General features: G+C 34.7%; 1 protein-coding gene across 2 annotated transcripts in view; it reads left to right on the forward strand.

The window, feature by feature from the left end:
- Positions 1–17,690, forward strand: part of JMJD1C (jumonji domain containing 1C) — a 325,593-nt gene that overhangs the window by 142,157 nt on the left and 165,746 nt on the right. The window lies entirely within an intron of this gene.

Here is a 17,690-nt window from a genome sequence, read left to right on the forward strand (position 1 = left end):
CCTGCTCACAGTTTTAAAATTATATGTAAATTGTATATTACTAACCTAATGAGATTTGTGGTTAACTTTTTGCCTGAATGAGGGCAACATTTATGCACTTAAATGTATTTAGTATAGGCACAGGACCTGATAACAGTTACTGAGTTAACTATGAATGAATGAATGACACTTTAATGTGGTTATGAAGTGAAAGGAATTTCTTGTTTTCAATGTTAAATCTTTTCTTTCAAACTAGTAATTTTAATATATCAATATTTCTAAAATCATATGAAAAAATAATTGAACTTGTATTCCAAATACCTTAATTTTTTTTCTAGGTTTGAGTACCTTTGACATGTAAATCTAAATTTTTTCTAATCAATAATTTTGGATTTTGCTTTCCATGTTTGTTGACTGGGATCAAAATTGAGCAGCATATGCTTACTGAGCCATAAATTTAAGATGTGCCATAAATAAAGTTGGAAAGAAACCAACAAAGCAATTATGTATCAAACCCCAGAGGCATTTCTTCTTTTATCTGTTACTTTGTTACTCCTAACTTTAGTGTGCCGAGTTCTAGGTATACAAGTACCAAGTTACGTTGTTTCTTAAGACATTAAAAGAACTCATTTAATATTAAAATCAGAAAAGTGGGAAAAGAAGCAAAAATAATTGTGATTTTAAGGCACTAGCCACAGTTAATGCTGAAAACAATTTTTAACATTTGAAATCATCAAAAGCAATTGAAAAGTGTTTAAAGGAGACTATTTTTTATACAAATGTGGGTTTTTCCCTTTTAAAATCTTACTTTTATTTAGATTTAGATCAGTGGGACATTATATATTTCTGAATTTGCACAGTTAATTTTTTTTCTTTCTGCTTTTTTCCTCCTTTTCTAACCCTAATCCATGATCTAGCTTACTTTTTTTGTGTATGTTTTAGGTTGTTGTCACATTTCAATGTTTTAACCAAAAATAGCAGTTAGTAGCAATTAATTAGAATTTGTTTTTCAGAATAGTTAATTTTTCTCTGTAAGGGTATTCATATTTGGTAGGCCTTTTTGTTTTTGCCCTTTTCTTGAGCCACAGTGAGTTATTATTATCGGGATATAATTTATGAAAAATCTCTATATACTAAAATTACTTTGGAATCATTTACTTGATTATTTGATCTTTCCATTACAGGTATTTCCCATATCTGTTCATCTTTTTTGTTATGTTTGGAATTGCTATGGATTTTCATTTTGTTGCTCTTATAATTTGAAGCAGCCAAAAGCAGCTAGCCATGTAAAATAAAGATGGGAGACTGTTGATTCTGTTTTCTTCCTGTCCAGAAATGTGGTTGCCATGTCTACCATGTGTTCTAATTTTAGAAGTTTTTTTTCAGCTTTTGGGGGGAAAATGTCTGCCTTGTTGAGCAGTCTAAAAATGCTTACTTGTTTACATAAGTAGATTCTCTTTTCTGTATATATACTTTTTCTTTTAATTGATAAATGGTTACAAATAACATAAAATGCAGCAGCATCATGTATGTGTTGCATGATAATTTCATTCATTCAATAAATATTTTTTGCCATTTACTGTGTGCTAAGCATTATGCAAATACTGTGAATCTTAACAGTATGATCCTTGCTGTCTGACAGTTATTTAACTGCAATTGTGAAGAGTTCTATGAAAAATAAATATAGATTGGGTGCCTGGCTCACTCATTTGGTGGATCACATGATTCTTAATCTAGGGGTTGTGAGTTCAAGCCCCACACTGGGCATAAAGCTTACCTAAAAAATAGATATCTTTTCTGATACTGTTTTAATGTATTTATATTTACCTTTTGAAAACATGATTTGTATTATGTTTTTATTATTTCATTGCATGTAATAAATAGTATCAGTAACAAAACATTATTCTTGAAGGCTTATTACTAAGTTCCAGGCACTTTTTTCAGTGTTTTGCCTCATTCATTTGAGGTAGATACCTTTATTACCCCTGTTTTGCAGATCAGTAAACTGAGACATATAGTTATATAACATAGTGAGGTCAGAAGCAACTGTGTATTAGGAAGTTTAAATAATTGTGAATTACATAAGGTTAAAAGTGATAATTTTCTCTCATTCTCTTCTGTGTATTTCCCATAGGTATCTGTCATTAACCAGTTGTTACATGTCCTTTTAGATTTTCCTGTCCCACTTTTCTTCTTCCCTTCTTGGTAAACATGTATATTTTTTCAAAAAAAATCTTGTTTTAAAGCTAGAGAATCATTATGCATGTGAATGAAATGTGACTTTGATATCGTAAGGTGATGAAGTTGAAGTGGATATATGAACCATGAAAGGTACCTGTCAAACCATTTAATATCTTGTAAACTGGGTAAACTCAAAGATGGTTGTGCTGATCCTGGAGCTCAACTAGGGATTTCTAGGAATAGAATGATTTGCAAGGTCTTTTCTGTTCTTCAGGGAAGGGCTAGGGGTAAAATATATCAAAGTAATCACTTTCAGAGTGAAAAAAGGAGGTCTTACCTTTTTTGGTTGAAGAAATAATTACAGATTTAGAAATATTTTTATCATTTGAAATGTCTCTGTCTCCCACTTTTTAGTGAGTAAAGCCAGGAAATCTCTGGTATTCTGACATATGTTGTGTGTGCAGACAAATGTTGTCTTCTGTTTTGTAATCTGTGAAGTAGTGGTGAGGAATATGTATGTAGTGGTGGTATGTATGGTTTGGATAAAATCTTTTGCAATCCTTTTACTATGATACAGCACTGCTATGTACTACAATATAGATTGTGTAAATCTGATACTGTTATAATTTTAAATGTGAGATAAACCATTTTTAAGCTTAGTTTTTCCTCTTCTCATTGAAGTACAAGGAGTCCTCTTTTAAATATAGTGTATTTGAAGAACATATGAGTAATTTTGGAGTACCAGATGAGTTTTATTTTAGAAAATAGTGATGCATGTAGCCTGCTATTTCTGCTGAATTATTGTTTTATTGGGCTTTCAATCAGCTAGTCTTGAAACTTCATCATTCTGTAGTCCAAATAAAGCTGTGTGTGCTTGCCTCTTAACGCTGTACCCATATCATTATTTAAAATAAATGCACGTGAGCGTATATTATCTTTTTTAAGTAACTGGAGAAGTTATGACAGAATGCTGAACAAAACTACAAAATCTTTACCTGTCTCTCCCGAACCAAGAGCTACTCTCACGCAGCTGTTCCTCAAAAAATATTTTTTGCCTGTTCCATACCTTTGAGCTTTTTTACCTCTTCCACAAACTACCTGAATCTTTCTTTTCCAGGAGTACTGCTCTGTGCTCTTTCTTGTGTACATCAATTTAGGCTCTGTTTCAAGGTTTTTGTAAATAGTGTGAGGGTACTGGGGATTCTTGTGGTGATAGAATAGTTCCAAATCATGGTTGTGGTGGTGGTTACATGAAAATACACAGAGAATACAGTAAAATCGATTGTGTGTGCATGTGCACGCACATGCACACACAGATATGAGTGCATGTAAAACTGGTGAAATGGGATTTGCAGTTTGTATCAATATCAATTTCTTGGTTTTGACGTTATCCTATAGCTATACAGATGTAATTATTAGGGAAAACTGGGTGACTCTGTACTTTTTTTCTTTTTTTTGCATTTTCCTGTGAATCTATAATTATTTCAAAATAAAAGAAAAAAATAGGTCAGTGGGATGAGAACACATGTAAGAGAAATTAGAGAAACACTTCGTTTTTCATTTGTTTTTTTAAACAAGATTTCCATCCTCAACAAAGTGTGGAAAGGCATTTACTTTTCATTTAAGTAGATTAAAATTTAAAAAATAGACATAAAGGTTATTGATTAACACAAACAGCTAAAAGATTAGGAAGTGATAAAAATTATGGAATAAACTGAAGAAAATTCAAATATAAATACTCCGGATAAAGGTGAAAAAAGTAAATGTAAAAGGTTACTAAAATAGTTATTTTTTAAACTAGAGGAAAAAGTGAAATATACAAATTTATGTAGAAGTCAGTGTTCAACATTCTCAGTTGTAATAAAATACAATTAAATTCAGAAAGCTTAAAAACATATATAAAATGGAGAAAATGGTCATCGGGGCACCTGGGTGGCTCAGTTGGTTAAGTGTCTGACTCTTGATTTCGGCTCAGGTCATGATTTCAGGTTCATCAGATTGAGACCCACCTTGGTCTCCACGCTCAGTGGAAAGTCTGCTTGAGATTCTCTCTTTCTGCCCCTCCCTCTGCTCGTGTTCCCTCTCTCTCTCTAAAATAAAATAATCTTTAAAAATAATGAAGAAATGGTTAATAATAAGAAAGATCCAGGGGCACCCGGGTGGCTCAGTCGGTTAAACATCTGCCTTCAGCTCAGGTCATGATCTCAGGGTGCTGGGATTGAGCCCTGTGTCCAGCTCCGTGCTTGGTAGGGGGTATGCTTCTCCCTCTCCTTCTGCCTTTCCCTACTGCTTGTGCTCTCTCGCTCACTCTCTCTCTCTCAAATAAATAAATAAAATATTTTTTTTAAAAGATCCAGCTAGTTAGATATAGTAGCTAATGTAATATAATCAGAAATTTAAAAGTTAAATGGAGAAAAGATGTCAAAACAATGAAAAAACATGAACGGTTTTAGGACAAGGAAATTAAAAATGTAGAATTTCACTGGCATAAAAGAAAAGTCTGGTGACCACCTTTCTCATATCTCTCACTTAATGACATGAGGAAGTTCTCCATTGCTGGAACAGTTGATTCATAATGATCTTCTTTAAGCCATTTGTTGCAGTTGTGGTTGTGTAACTGATTATATTATACTTTATAATTAATTATATTTATATTTATAGTTAGGTGCCTGATTACTATAAAATATTAATTAGGTAATGGATTTAGAAATAATCCCCAATGTTCTTTGGTTCCCAAAAGAACAGTCAATTATTATGAATATATTTACCAAGTGAGAATCTAATTTTTCACCTGCTTTGCTTAAATTCCTTCAGCATTTTCTGATTAATCTTATTAGGAAGAAGACCAAACTTACCAATTTATAAGACTTTTAAATGATTTTGCCCCTCTAACTTTATGAACTATCGACACCCCTGCCCCCTACCCCATTGTTCTTCATAGCTCATCCGTGTAATTTCCTTTAAGTTCTAGAAAAATAGCATTTTTTCCTATATTTCCATATTTTCTCCTGCCTCATGCCTTGCATATAACTGTTTTCTCTGCTTAGAACATTTTACTATTTAACTCAACTCGTATCTCAAATATTACTTTATGTCTTCATTGAAGGGCTCTCTAAACTACATGGTTTAAATTGAGGAAAGTACTTAGTAAATTTTCCTAATTTCATTTATCACAGGTATAATTTTATGCAATTATTTGGTGAATGTCACTCTTTCCTACTAGAGTCTATGTCCAGTGAAGACAGGGTCATGCCTGTTTTTGTTTGGTATTGTAAATTCTCTCCTCGAACTCTGAATTAGACTTAATATAGACTTCATCACACCTTCCTCTCTTTATCTATATATTTTTTCACTGTTTTACTGCTGTTTCACTGTACTGTATTTCCTCTGATCTGACTTCCAGTTTACTTATTCTTTTCAGTGTTTTTTAATAAGCTTTTATCTATCCACTGTCTCTTTGAAGATTTTCAATAAATCTGTTTTTTTATACTTAAAAGTTCTGATTGTTTTCCACTTCTGCTTGCCTTTTTTTTAAAAAAAAATTGTTTCCTACACATATTTCTAAACTTGTCTTTTATTTAAAGATAATAGTATTCATAATTATTCTGTGTTAACTTGTATCCGTTAATTATCATGTCTAAAGTTTTTCCTATTTGTCTCTGCTGGTTCTCAGTAATTTTACCTTCTTTTCTTTCTTTTTTTTTAAAACTTAAATTCAATTTAGTTAACATATAGAATGTTACCTTATTTTCTTGTATTCAGTTAACTTTTTACTCTTCATACCACTTCCCCCTTTTCCAGGCTGAGATGGTTGAGGGAGTTTTGTGAGGATATTTTGATGCCTAGAATGAAGGTAGCTTTCTCCAGAGAGGATTTGCCATTGAGTGTACTGTATATTTGGGCTGGCACTGTCATGATAGTCTTAGATGTTTTTAAATTTAAAGCTTGAAGTTTTTTGTATCACTAAGGTGATGTGAATGAATCCATATGAGGGCTGATTTGTAGTTACAACTTCGAAGGAATTTTTTTTTAACTATATTTGCTTAGTACCAACCTAGTTTTCTTTGCAGACCCAAGAAGTGAAAAGGGGAAGTTTATTCTTATCTCAAGGTATGGTTAGTTACCCATTAATGGTTCCAGGTTTAGAAGGGGTGAGTTAGCCTTCTTGCTTTGAGCAGACTGTGGCTTTTGTGTGTTTGATACTCTTTCCCTGGAATCTCAAATTTGTCTCCTAAGAGCAAATGCTCTTAGGGTAAAAGTCCCTATTTTTTAATATGAAGACTTAAAAGTAAATGAAAATGTTTTCTGGGAATTGCAGACACAAAATTAGTGTTGTCCTGATTTAATACATATATTGGAATTATTCACATGTAGGTAATAATTGGTTGTGAGTTTTAAATGCCTTTGCTTATATAGAACTTTTCAATAAATTCATGGCATATGTTGGTACCATAGCTATGCAAAACTTACTCGATTTTGAAAAGTAAAAAGTTTTGAAACAATTGTTGGTGTATTTGTGGGAATTGTTTTGGATATTTGTTAATCATAAGTGAAATGGTGGAATAATTTTCAAGTTAGTATATCAGGTTAAATAATAAGGTTTTAAAATATATGGAAAAGAAACATAAGAAATAATTTATTGCAGAAAAGATTAAGTATTCGTTTGTGGAATTCCATTGAAACAAATGGAGAAATCTTTTCGGATATATAATAAATAAAAATCTTTTTATTCTTTTTGCATGATTTTATAGTAGAAATTTTTATTGACATTGTAGGATGTTTATGACATAGAAGTAATAAGTGCTTTCCTTGTTAGTTATAAGCCAGACTGCTTTTTTCTACTTTTGGGAGGCAAAATGTTACGGGTTCTTAAACCCTGCATTTTTAAATAATATATTTATTTTGAGACTTTTTACCTACCGTCAGTTCTTACCACCTGAAATTTGTGAATTATTCTTTTAGTGAATTTAGGATATTATTAAATTTATTACCTTTCCCCTGTACCTACCAAATGCTGTATTCTTTCCATACTTAATTGCTTATGCTTAGCACTTCCAGGAAATACTGTATGTTTTTAAATATCTCTGTTCTTTTTTTTTTTAATTTTTTTAAAAAGATTTTATTTATTTATTTGACAGAGAGAGAGACAGCGAGAGAGGGAACACAAGCAGGGGGAGTGGGAAAGGGAGAAGCAGGCTCCCTGCCGAGCAGGGAGCCCGATGTAGGGCTCAATCCCGGGACCCCGAGATCATGACCTGAGCCGAAGGCAGTCGCTTAACCAACTGAGCCACCCAGGCGCCCCATCTCTGTTCTTTTGTTCATGCTTTTTCCTCACCTGTAAACGTTCTCACCTATTTCTGCTTATTAGATCCATGTAAATTTGGAGTAACTCATATACCTTCATTTCAAGAATTCTATCAGTTTTGGTCAGAGAATCCTCTTTACAGGTAAAACTTATAAAAATGTTCAACATTTACATGAGTCCTTGAGCTATATATACCTGCCTTTCCAAGTACTTTGAGAACAGAAATTGGTGATATTTTATTAATATTTTTTATTTCCCTTTCCACAAGTATTAGAGCATAGTATCTTGAACATCATTAACATATAGTATATGACAACACAAAAATACTATTGATAACTTTTTGCCCCATACCAGACATTGTGTAAATCACCTTTGTATCATCTAATTGAATCTTTACAACATCCTTATCATGTACATTTTGCATATGAGGTAACTGAAATTTATGATGTAAGCACCTTGCCTGTGGATTTGCAGTTTTTGAGTGGCAGACCTGGGATTAAAGCCATGGCTATTCTGACCCAAGGTCCTTGTATTTAACCAGTAAACTTCCTAGAAGTGAATCATACCTATGGATTAAAAAGCTTCTTGTTAGTCATGTTGTAAGCTCTGGGCCAGTCTCAGTCTACACAGCTAGTACATCTCCATAGTTTCATGATCTGTGGAGATTACACAAATTCTCATGGGTGACTCAGTGGTACCTGCTTAGGATGTGTCTTGGTCAGATGTGGAGACTTTTTGGTACCTTGATGATACTTGAATATTTTCTTAACATTGTTATCATTGGTAAGCAGTATTTGGATTTCTTTGCTTAAAAAATGGATAATACTGAGTAAGTTTTATTTTATTTTATTTTTAAGATTTTATTTATTTGAGAGAAGGAGACAGAGAGCAAGCATGAGCTGGGGGGAGGAGGGCGGAGGTAAAGGGAGAAGCAGGCCAGGACCTCCGGGATCATGACCTGAGCCTAAGGCAGACGCTTAACCGACTGAGCCACCCAAGTACCCCAATACTTAGTAAGTTTTAGATCTTTATTTTTGATAAAACTTGAAGTATTTGTTTTTAATATACTAATTTCAGGATAAATGCCTTTGGCTCAGATTAACATAGTTTCCTTATTGAAGAAAAAAAAATTTTTTTTTTACAAGAAGACAAAGTTGAAGGTGACAAGAATCCAGGCTTTATTATAGCTTAAAGAACAGAATGTTTTTGTTTCCATCCCCTGACTTGACTAAATTTATAAGCAGAAGAAAAATTGCATGGCACCATTTCTCGGTTTTACTGCTTTCTACTTTCTTTTCCTGTTTTATGCCTTGAGGAGGTGGGAATTGTGATAAGGTATTGTCCATTTATGAAATATATTTTCTCTGTTCAGTTGTACATTTTTAGCTACTCCACCAATAAATGCTGCTGTGCTGAAAAAATGGAGTTTCCTGATTTAAATTTAGTAACTTTCATTTGTATACTAATTATAGGCAGGTTAAGTCTTGGAGTTGCCATGCTTGAACAAGGCCTTTTGGGATCTCACTAAGGTTAATGTTATACTGGAGATAGGCAAGCAACCTCAGCTAACTCCCAGTAAGTCTTGTTTCTCATTTACAGTTGTATGAATCATTAACATTTTCTTAATATAGTTTCACATCAACACTGCTGATGGCCTTGAAACTTAAAACTGTGAGTGTGTGTATAACATTTCATTGTAGGACTTTTATTTAGCCTTATATTTGACATTTCATTTTTATTCTTAGTACTTTAAAAATAATAATAATTGAATATAATGTAATACTAATTTCACAGCAGAAAAAAAAGATGTGGAGTTGTACTTATGGTTTTCTGGTTTTTTTTGCAAAGTAAGTGTAAAATAGGTGAGAAAATACATAGACTTATATTTGTTTATTTACACATCAAGGAACTTGACAAGGCTACAAAAGAAATCATTAATCATGGCTACCTTCATGTGTGTGTTTCAGATGGGGATCTTTGGAGGAATAGATATAAAAAAAGGGGAAAAGGAATGGAATATTCTCTGTATATGGTTTTATGTATTTTGAGAACTATTTGAAAGTATAGTCTTTAAAAATCTTCAAGCTACTTGTTGACCTCTGTGCCTTTAGCTGCAATGATCCTAGGGCCCTGGGATCGAGTCCCACATCGGGCTCCCTGCTCAGCTGGGAGTCTGCTTCTCCCTCTCCCCCTCCCCCCTGCCTGTGCTCTCTCTCTCTCATGCTCTCTCTCTCAAATAAATAAAATAAAATAAAATAAAAAACTTATTTCCTTTGTTTCTGATTGAATGTTCATATATGAAAAAAACTTCAATCAGGGATTGGATTAAAAAAAGTTATATGCTTGTATAAAAATTTAATTTTCATTTCTTTTATTTCTGTTTTATGGAATTATAAAAGTTTATTGAAAACGTCACCTGCCGGAGCCAGCTTTACTGTTGGCATGATGATATAGTTGGTGTGCCCTATCATGCAGAAACACCTAAATCCTGAAAATTTTGGACCTACCTCTTTTCTTCAAAACTAAAATTCTCAGTAACAGATGAACTTTAAATTAGTTTTTAAAATTGCATTTTAATTGAGTTAAATTATGAAGAAGGGAAAATATACTGTGACACTGAGTGATACTCTATGGTATTTAAAAATAATAGCAAAGTAGAAGGAAATACAAATAAACTAGTTTATTACAGGATTTAATGCCTCCTCTTCATTTGATTTCTCTTTTATTTTTCTTCTTCCATGGTTTGATTTTGGTTGTTTTTCAGCTACTCAGAGAAATTTTATAAGTGGTATGTAATTTCAGTTTTTAAAAATGGCATTTAGGGGCGCCTGGGTGGCTCAGATGGTTAAGCGTCTGCCTTTGGCTCGGGTCATGATCCCAGAGTTCTGGGATCGAGCCCCACATTGGGCTCCCTGCTCAGCGAGGAGCCTGCTTCTCCCTCTCCCTCTGCCTGCTGCTTCCCCTGCTTGTACACTCTCTCTCTCTCTGTCAAAAATAAATAAAATCTTTAAAAAAATAAATAAATAAAAATGGCATTTATTTCCTTATTATAAAGTAATATCCATTCTAGATTTTCGAAAGACAAAGTTGTAAAGAGTACAGTAAGTCATCTTTAATATTTTGAAAAAAAATAACTTATTATGAGTTAGATCCATTTCCTTTTAGTCTACATATACTTTTTTTCTACTTCCTTTTTTTTTTTTTAAAGATTTTTTATTTATTTATTTGAGAGAGAGAATGAGATAGAGAGAGAGAGCATGAGAGGGGGGAGGGTCAGAGGGAGAAGCAGACTCCCCGCTGAGCAGGGAGCCTGATGCGGGACTCGATCCCAGGACTCCAGGATCATGACCTGAGCCGAAGGCAGTCGCTTAACCAACTGAGCCACCCAGGCGCCCTCTACTTCCTTTTTTTTTAAAAAAAGATTTATTTATTTGAGAGAGAGAAAGCACGGCAGGGAGGAGCAGAGAGGGAGGGAGAGAGAAACTTTAGCAGACTTCCACACTGAGTGGGGAGCCTGAATAGGGGCTTGATCCCAGGACCCTGGGAGCATGACCTGAGCCAAAACCAAGAGTTGGACACTTAACTGACTGCACCACCCAGGTGCCTTTCTACCTCTTTTATGTAAAAGTAAATAGCTTTAGTAAGGTAAAGTAAAGCTATTTACTTTTATAAGTACTTGATTACAATTTCTGAAAAAAATTATTGGAATTTTAATAAACATATACAGTAAAATTCATTTATTTTTTCACATATAGTTTTGTGAGTTTTGGCAAATTTACAGACTCATGTAAATAACACCACAATCAGGATACAGAATGGTTCCCTCACTCTCAAAATTTCCTTGTGCTGCCCTCATAGTAAGGTTGTTTCCTACTCCTGACTCTGGAAACCAGTGAACTGTTCTTCATTTATAGTTTTGTTTTTTTCAGAACATCATATAAATGTAATCATATATAATTCTTTCAGGCTGGCTTCTTTCATTTAGCATAATGCTTTTGACATTCATCCGTGCTATTTCATGTTTAGGAGTTTGTTGCTTTTATTAATGAATATTCCATTGTATAAAAGTATCACAATTTGTTTATGCATTCACCCATTGATAACTTTGGTTGTTTCTAGTTTGGGGAATTGTGAATAATGCTCCTAAAAATGTTCAAATGCACATTTTTGTGTGAATGTAAATTTTTATTTTACTTGGACAAATACCTAAGAGGAAGATTGCTGTGTCATATGGTTATGATGATGTTTAATTTCATAAATAACTGCCAAACTGTTGTCCAGAGTTGTTCCATGTTGAATTCCCACCTGAAATGTTTGAGAGTTTCAGTTGCTTTTTTCTTCACTAGGTATTTTCAGAGTTGGATTTTGGTGATTTTAGATATCCTCTCAAGTGTGTAGTGGTGTATCATTGTGGTTTAATTTGTTTTTCCCTTATAGTAATGGGTGTTGAGCTCTATTAATGAGCTCATTTACTGTCTATTTTCTTTGGAGAAGTCTCTGTGCAAATCATTTGCTCATTATAAAATTTTTATGTTTTCAGTTTTGAGAGTTGTTTTCTTTAAAAAAAAACTTTGGATATAAGTCCTTTTTCAGATATGCGACTTGCAAATATTTTCTCCCAGGTTGTAGCAACAGTTTTTAATTTTTGTGAAGTCCAGTTTATCAAGTTTTTGTTTTTCATTGATCAGAAATTTGGTGTCATACCTAAGAACTATGTTTAACTCATAGTCATGAGTTAATTTTTCTTCCTGTGTTTTCGTTTCTTTACTTTTTTTTTAAGATTTTATTTGAGAGAGAGGGAGAAACAGACTCCCCACTGAGCTCTGAGCCCTACTCGGGGCTTGATTCTAGGACTGCTGAGATTATGACCTGAGCCAAAGTCAGACGCTTAACCAACTGAAGTGCCCAGGTGCCCCATTCCTATGTTTTCTTTGAAATATTTTACACTTTTGGGGTGCCTGGGTGGCTCAGTCGGTTATGCATCTGACCCTTGGTTTCAGCTCAGGTCATGATCTCAGGATCATAGGATTGAGCTTCCTGTTGGACTCCATGCTCAGCGGGGAGTCTGCTTGAGATTCTCTTCCTGCCTCTCCCTCTCTCCCTCTGCCCCTCCCCCGCTCACACGCACACTCTCTCTAAATAAATAAATCTTTTGCAAAATATTTTAAAGTTTTAGATTTTCCATTCAAGTTGAGATATTGATTGGAGTACAGCAGAGATATAAAATATATATATATAGATAAAATCTTTATGCTTAGTATATTATCTGTATATGTTTTTGCTTTAGTAATGACATTAGAAAAACTAATGAAATCACCAGCCAACTTCAGTAGTACATCATTAGTTATATATTAGCTTAAGTTGAAATCTATAATTTATAAATATGTATTCTTTGTCCCTGCTTCTACTCCAATCATTAAAGCAGCCTGGGATTTTTTTTTTTTTAAGATTTTATTTATTTTTTGAGAGAAAGAGAGAGAGCATGAGCAGAGGGAGTGGCAGAGGGAGAGGGAAAAGCAGGCTTCCCTTTGAGCAGGGAGCCCGACATGGGGCTCGATCCCAGGACCTTGAGATCATGACCTGAGCCGAAGACAGACGCTTAACTGAATGAGCCACCCAGGTGCCCATGGAATGTTTTTTTCTTAATTTCTACTACCTTCTCATCATATATATATATTTCTATATATTTCTACTACCTTCTATATATATCTATATATTTCTACTACCTTCTCATCATATATATATATATGCAAGTCTTTTTTTTCTTAATGTATTTTACTTTTTTAGTGTAGGCTCCACGCCCAGCATGGAGCCCAAGGCAGGCCGAATGAGCCACCCAGGTGCCATGCACATTTTTTAAATTTAATTTTTAATTTACTTTATTACTTTTTTACTGACATATAGTTGACATGAAATGTTATATTAGTTTCATAGTGATCCTACAGTTATGCACATTATAAAATGCTTACCACAATAAGGGTAGTTACCATCTGTCACCATGCAGGGTTATTACAATTTTATTGACTGTATTCCCTACTGTACTTTTCATCCCTGTGACTTATTTTATAACTGGAAGTTTGTACCTTTTAATCCCCTTCACCTATTTTGTCCATTGCTCCATCCCCTTCTCCTCTGGCATCCACCAGTTTGTTCTCTTGATATATGAGTCTATTTCTGTTTTTGTTTGTTTTGTGTTTTAGATTCCTCAGATAAGTGAAATAATACAGTATTAGTCTTTCTGACTTATTTCACTTAGCATAAGATCCTCTAGGTTCATCCCATGTTGTCAAGAATGTGACATCGTTTAGTTCTTTTTTATGGCTGAGTAATATTCCTGTGTGTGTGTGTGTGTGTGTGTGTGTGTGTGTATACCACATTTTCTTTATCCATTCATTTGTCATTGGTCATTTAGGTAATTTTCTTTTTTTTTTTTTTAAAGATTTTATTTATTTATTTGTGAGAGAGAATGAGAGCGAGCACATGAGAGGGGGGAGGGTCAGAGGGAGAAGCAGACTCCCTGCCGAGCAGGGAACCCGATGCGGGACTCGATCCAGGGACTCCGGGATCATGACCTGAGCCGAAGGCAGTCGCTTAACCAACTGAGCCACCCAGGCGCCCTGGGTAATTTTCATATCTTGGATATTGTAAATGCTGCAAGACATAGGGATGCATATTTTTTTTTTAAAGATTTTATTTATTTATTTGACACAGAGAGACACAGCGCAAGAGGGAACATGAGCAGGGGAGTGGGAGAGGGAGAAGCAGGCTTCCTGCCTAGCAGGGAGCCCGATGTGGGACTCGATCCCAGGACCCTGGGATCATGACCTGAATCGAAGGCAGACGCTTAATGACTGAGCAACCCAGGCCCCCCAGGGATGCATATATTTTTTTGATCTGTTAGTATTAGTGTTTTCTTTTCTTTTCTTTTCTTTTTTGAGGGGGGTTGAAATGTCCAGCAGTGGAATTACTAGATTGTATGGTATTCTATTTTTAACTCTTTGATGAACCTCCATACTATTTTACATAGTGGCTGCACCAATTTATAGTACCACATTCATATGGTCAATTAATCTATGACAAAGGAGACAGGAATATACAACTGAGATAGGATAATCTCTTCAGTAAGTGGTGTTGGGAAAACTGGGCAGCTACATGAAAACAATGAAACTGGACCACTTTCTTACACATACACAAAAATAAACTCAAAGTATATTAAATACCTAAATGTAAGATCTAGAACCATAAAACTCATAAAAGGAAACATAGGCAATGCTCTCTTCAACATTGGCCATGGCAACATTTTTTAGATATCTCTCATCAGGCAAGGGAAACAAAAGGAAAAATAAACTATTGGGATTACATCAAACTACAGGTCTTATTTCTTAATAAATAAATTTAATTGGGATTCTATTCCCTGATCACTCTCACTTTTCTTAATCTTATGTCTAAGAATAATCTTATATCTAATATATTAGAACAGGGGTTGGCAAACTTTTTCAGTGTAGGGCTAGATAATATTTTAGGTTTTGTTGGCTATATGGTCTCTGTTGCAACTATAGACAACATGTAAAGAAATGAAAAGGATTATGTTACAGTAAAAGTTTATTTACAAAAGCAATCCTTGGACATTGATGCCTGGGTCCACCTGCAAAGGTTCTGATTCAGGTGATCTGAAATGAGATTCTAGCATCAGGTTAAAAGCTACCTAGGTGATTCTAATGTGCATTTAAGTTTGAGAACCACTGATTTAAAAGATACTTTTTTTTAAGATTATTTATTTATTTATTTATTCATTTATTTATTTATTTAAGAGATAGAGCACAAGCAGTGGGGGAGGAGCAGAGGCAGAGGGAGAAGCAGACTCCCCGCTGAGCAGGGAGCCTGATGCAGGGCTCCATCCCAGGACCCTGAGATTATGACCTGAGCCTAAGGCAGAGGTTTAACCAACTGAGCCATCCAGGCGCCCCTAAAAGACACTTTTATGTAGAATTAAGTTAACAGAGGGGAGCCTGGATGGCTCAGTCGTTAAGGGTCAGGTCATGGTCCCAGGGTCCAGGGTTCGAGCTCCACATCTGGCTCCCTACTTGGCAGGAAGCTTACTTCTCCCTCCCCCACTCCCTCTACTTGTGTTCTCTCTCTCACTGAGTCTCTCTCTGTCAAATAAATAAATAAAATCTTTAAAAAATAAAAAAATATAAATAGAATTAAGTTAACAGAAACCTTGTGAATTTAAACATGATAGAAATGTTTATATTGATTCAGTTCTTTTCAAATATAGATAAGCCAAAAGAATCTTTGAGGGCTATCCAATACAAATTTAAAGGCCCAGTATGTTTTCTTTAATTTTATTGCCAAATCTGACACTTTTAGTGCCTTCAGTGTACCTTTCCTATTCAAGAAAACACAAAATTACAGCAGTTTTTCATAAGATCCACTTAACACTACACAGTTGCATTGCTGCATCAGACCGTCCTTGTTCTAGGTTAATTATTAGGCCAAAGCAAAAATTGATTTTAGACATGGTAGTGACCTTAAATATAAGGGCATAGAAAAGTGTCTGGGGAGATAAGAAAATGCTGTGTTCCTTGAGCTATTCAGTTGGTATTACATGTAATACAAACAAAAAAAAATAGTAATAATTTTCCTTTAACAATGTATTTTATTTTTTTTTTTAATTTTTTAAAGATTTATTTATTTGAGAGAGAGAGACAGCGAGAGAGGGAACACAAGCAGGGGGAGTGGGAGAGGGAGAAGCAGGCCTCTCGCTGAACAGGAGCCCGATGAGGGGCTTGATCCCACGACCCTGGGATCATGACCTGAGCCAAAGGCAGACGCTTAACGACTGAGCCACCCAGGCGCCCCAATATATTTTATTTAATACATACAAACATTAGTTACATTTCATAATCTGTTTATAAAATATATGCCAGCCCCCAGAATGCCACATGCTTTCCTGTTATTTTGTAACTGTGCTGGAAATTATCTTCCTTGCTAAACGTAACACATATTCTCTGAGAACTGCTCCCTTCCACTTTCACTTTGGAGAACCTCAGTGGCTTACTTTTGTACTGCAGAACCTGCCCTCTTTCTCCATACTTCATGATTGGATCAAGGATGGACACCTACTCTATATAGTGCTAAACCCAGTAACAGGTAAATTTGGAGTAATGTGAGTGGCCCTCTTTGAATAGGTGCATATACAAAAGTTCTCAAGTTTTAGTTTGTCTCTAAAGATAGAATGAAGCCTCAGCTGTATAAAGAAAATCAGCAATGAGAAAGATGAAGAGAATGAAGAATTTTTAACAACTTTCTAGGGGTAGGTATAGCCTTGCGGGATCCAGATTTTTTTTTCTTGCTTTTTGGTTTCTGAGATACCTTTGTAATCTTATAATTCTGCTTTTATCCTCATGCTTTTTGTTGTTTGTAATAAAAAATACTTTGTGTCATTTATACTACACAAACTCATTCCCATTTTTCAGGTGACTGGCTGGAAGAAACAAACTGGTTCTTAAAACATCTGCATCAAATAAGGAAGAAGTCATAATACTTCAAAATGAAAGCGAGTAATTACAGTCTTTTGAGTTCAAAAGATCAAGAGAGAATTGAATGACTTACGGAATAGTCCAATTTTTCAGGACTCAGATCAGAGCTATCTCCTTTTTTTTTTTTTTTTTTAAGATTTTATTTATTTATTTGACAGAGTGAGAGATCGTGAGAGCAGGAACACAAGCAGGGGGAGTGGGAGAGGGAGAAGCAGGCTTCCTGCCTAGCAGGGAGCCCGATATGGGGCTCGATCCCAGGACCCCAGGATCATGACCTGAGCCAAAGGCAGACACTTAATGACTAGCCACCCAGGAGAGCTATCTCCTGTCAAGGTTATGTTAAGTCAGGTACCCTCATGCCACTCTTGGCACCTCTGTCTTACTGCATTTGTCTCAGGGTATGGAAATTATTTTTACTTTTATTTTTCCTATAGCCTCTTAAGAAATATCATAATTAGATTGCATGTGTTATACACAGTAAGCTTTTTTCCTAAAACAAAACTCTACTTTAACCTGTAGGTTTGCTTTCTATACCTGGACGCAGTTTTGTAAAACTTTTATCTTTTGAAAACAGTCCCAAACTAATCCCAAATCCTCCAGGTTCTCTTCTAACCCTCCATTTTCATGTATTCTCTTTTTTTCCACTATATTTACTCTGCCTTTTTCACTTAAAATCTTACTGT

Source organism: Leptonychotes weddellii, chromosome 6 (genome assembly GCF_054177405.1).
Source record: "Leptonychotes weddellii isolate Sample4059 chromosome 6, ASM5417740v2, whole genome shotgun sequence".
NCBI classification, from domain to species: domain Eukaryota; kingdom Metazoa; phylum Chordata; class Mammalia; order Carnivora; family Phocidae; genus Leptonychotes; species Leptonychotes weddellii.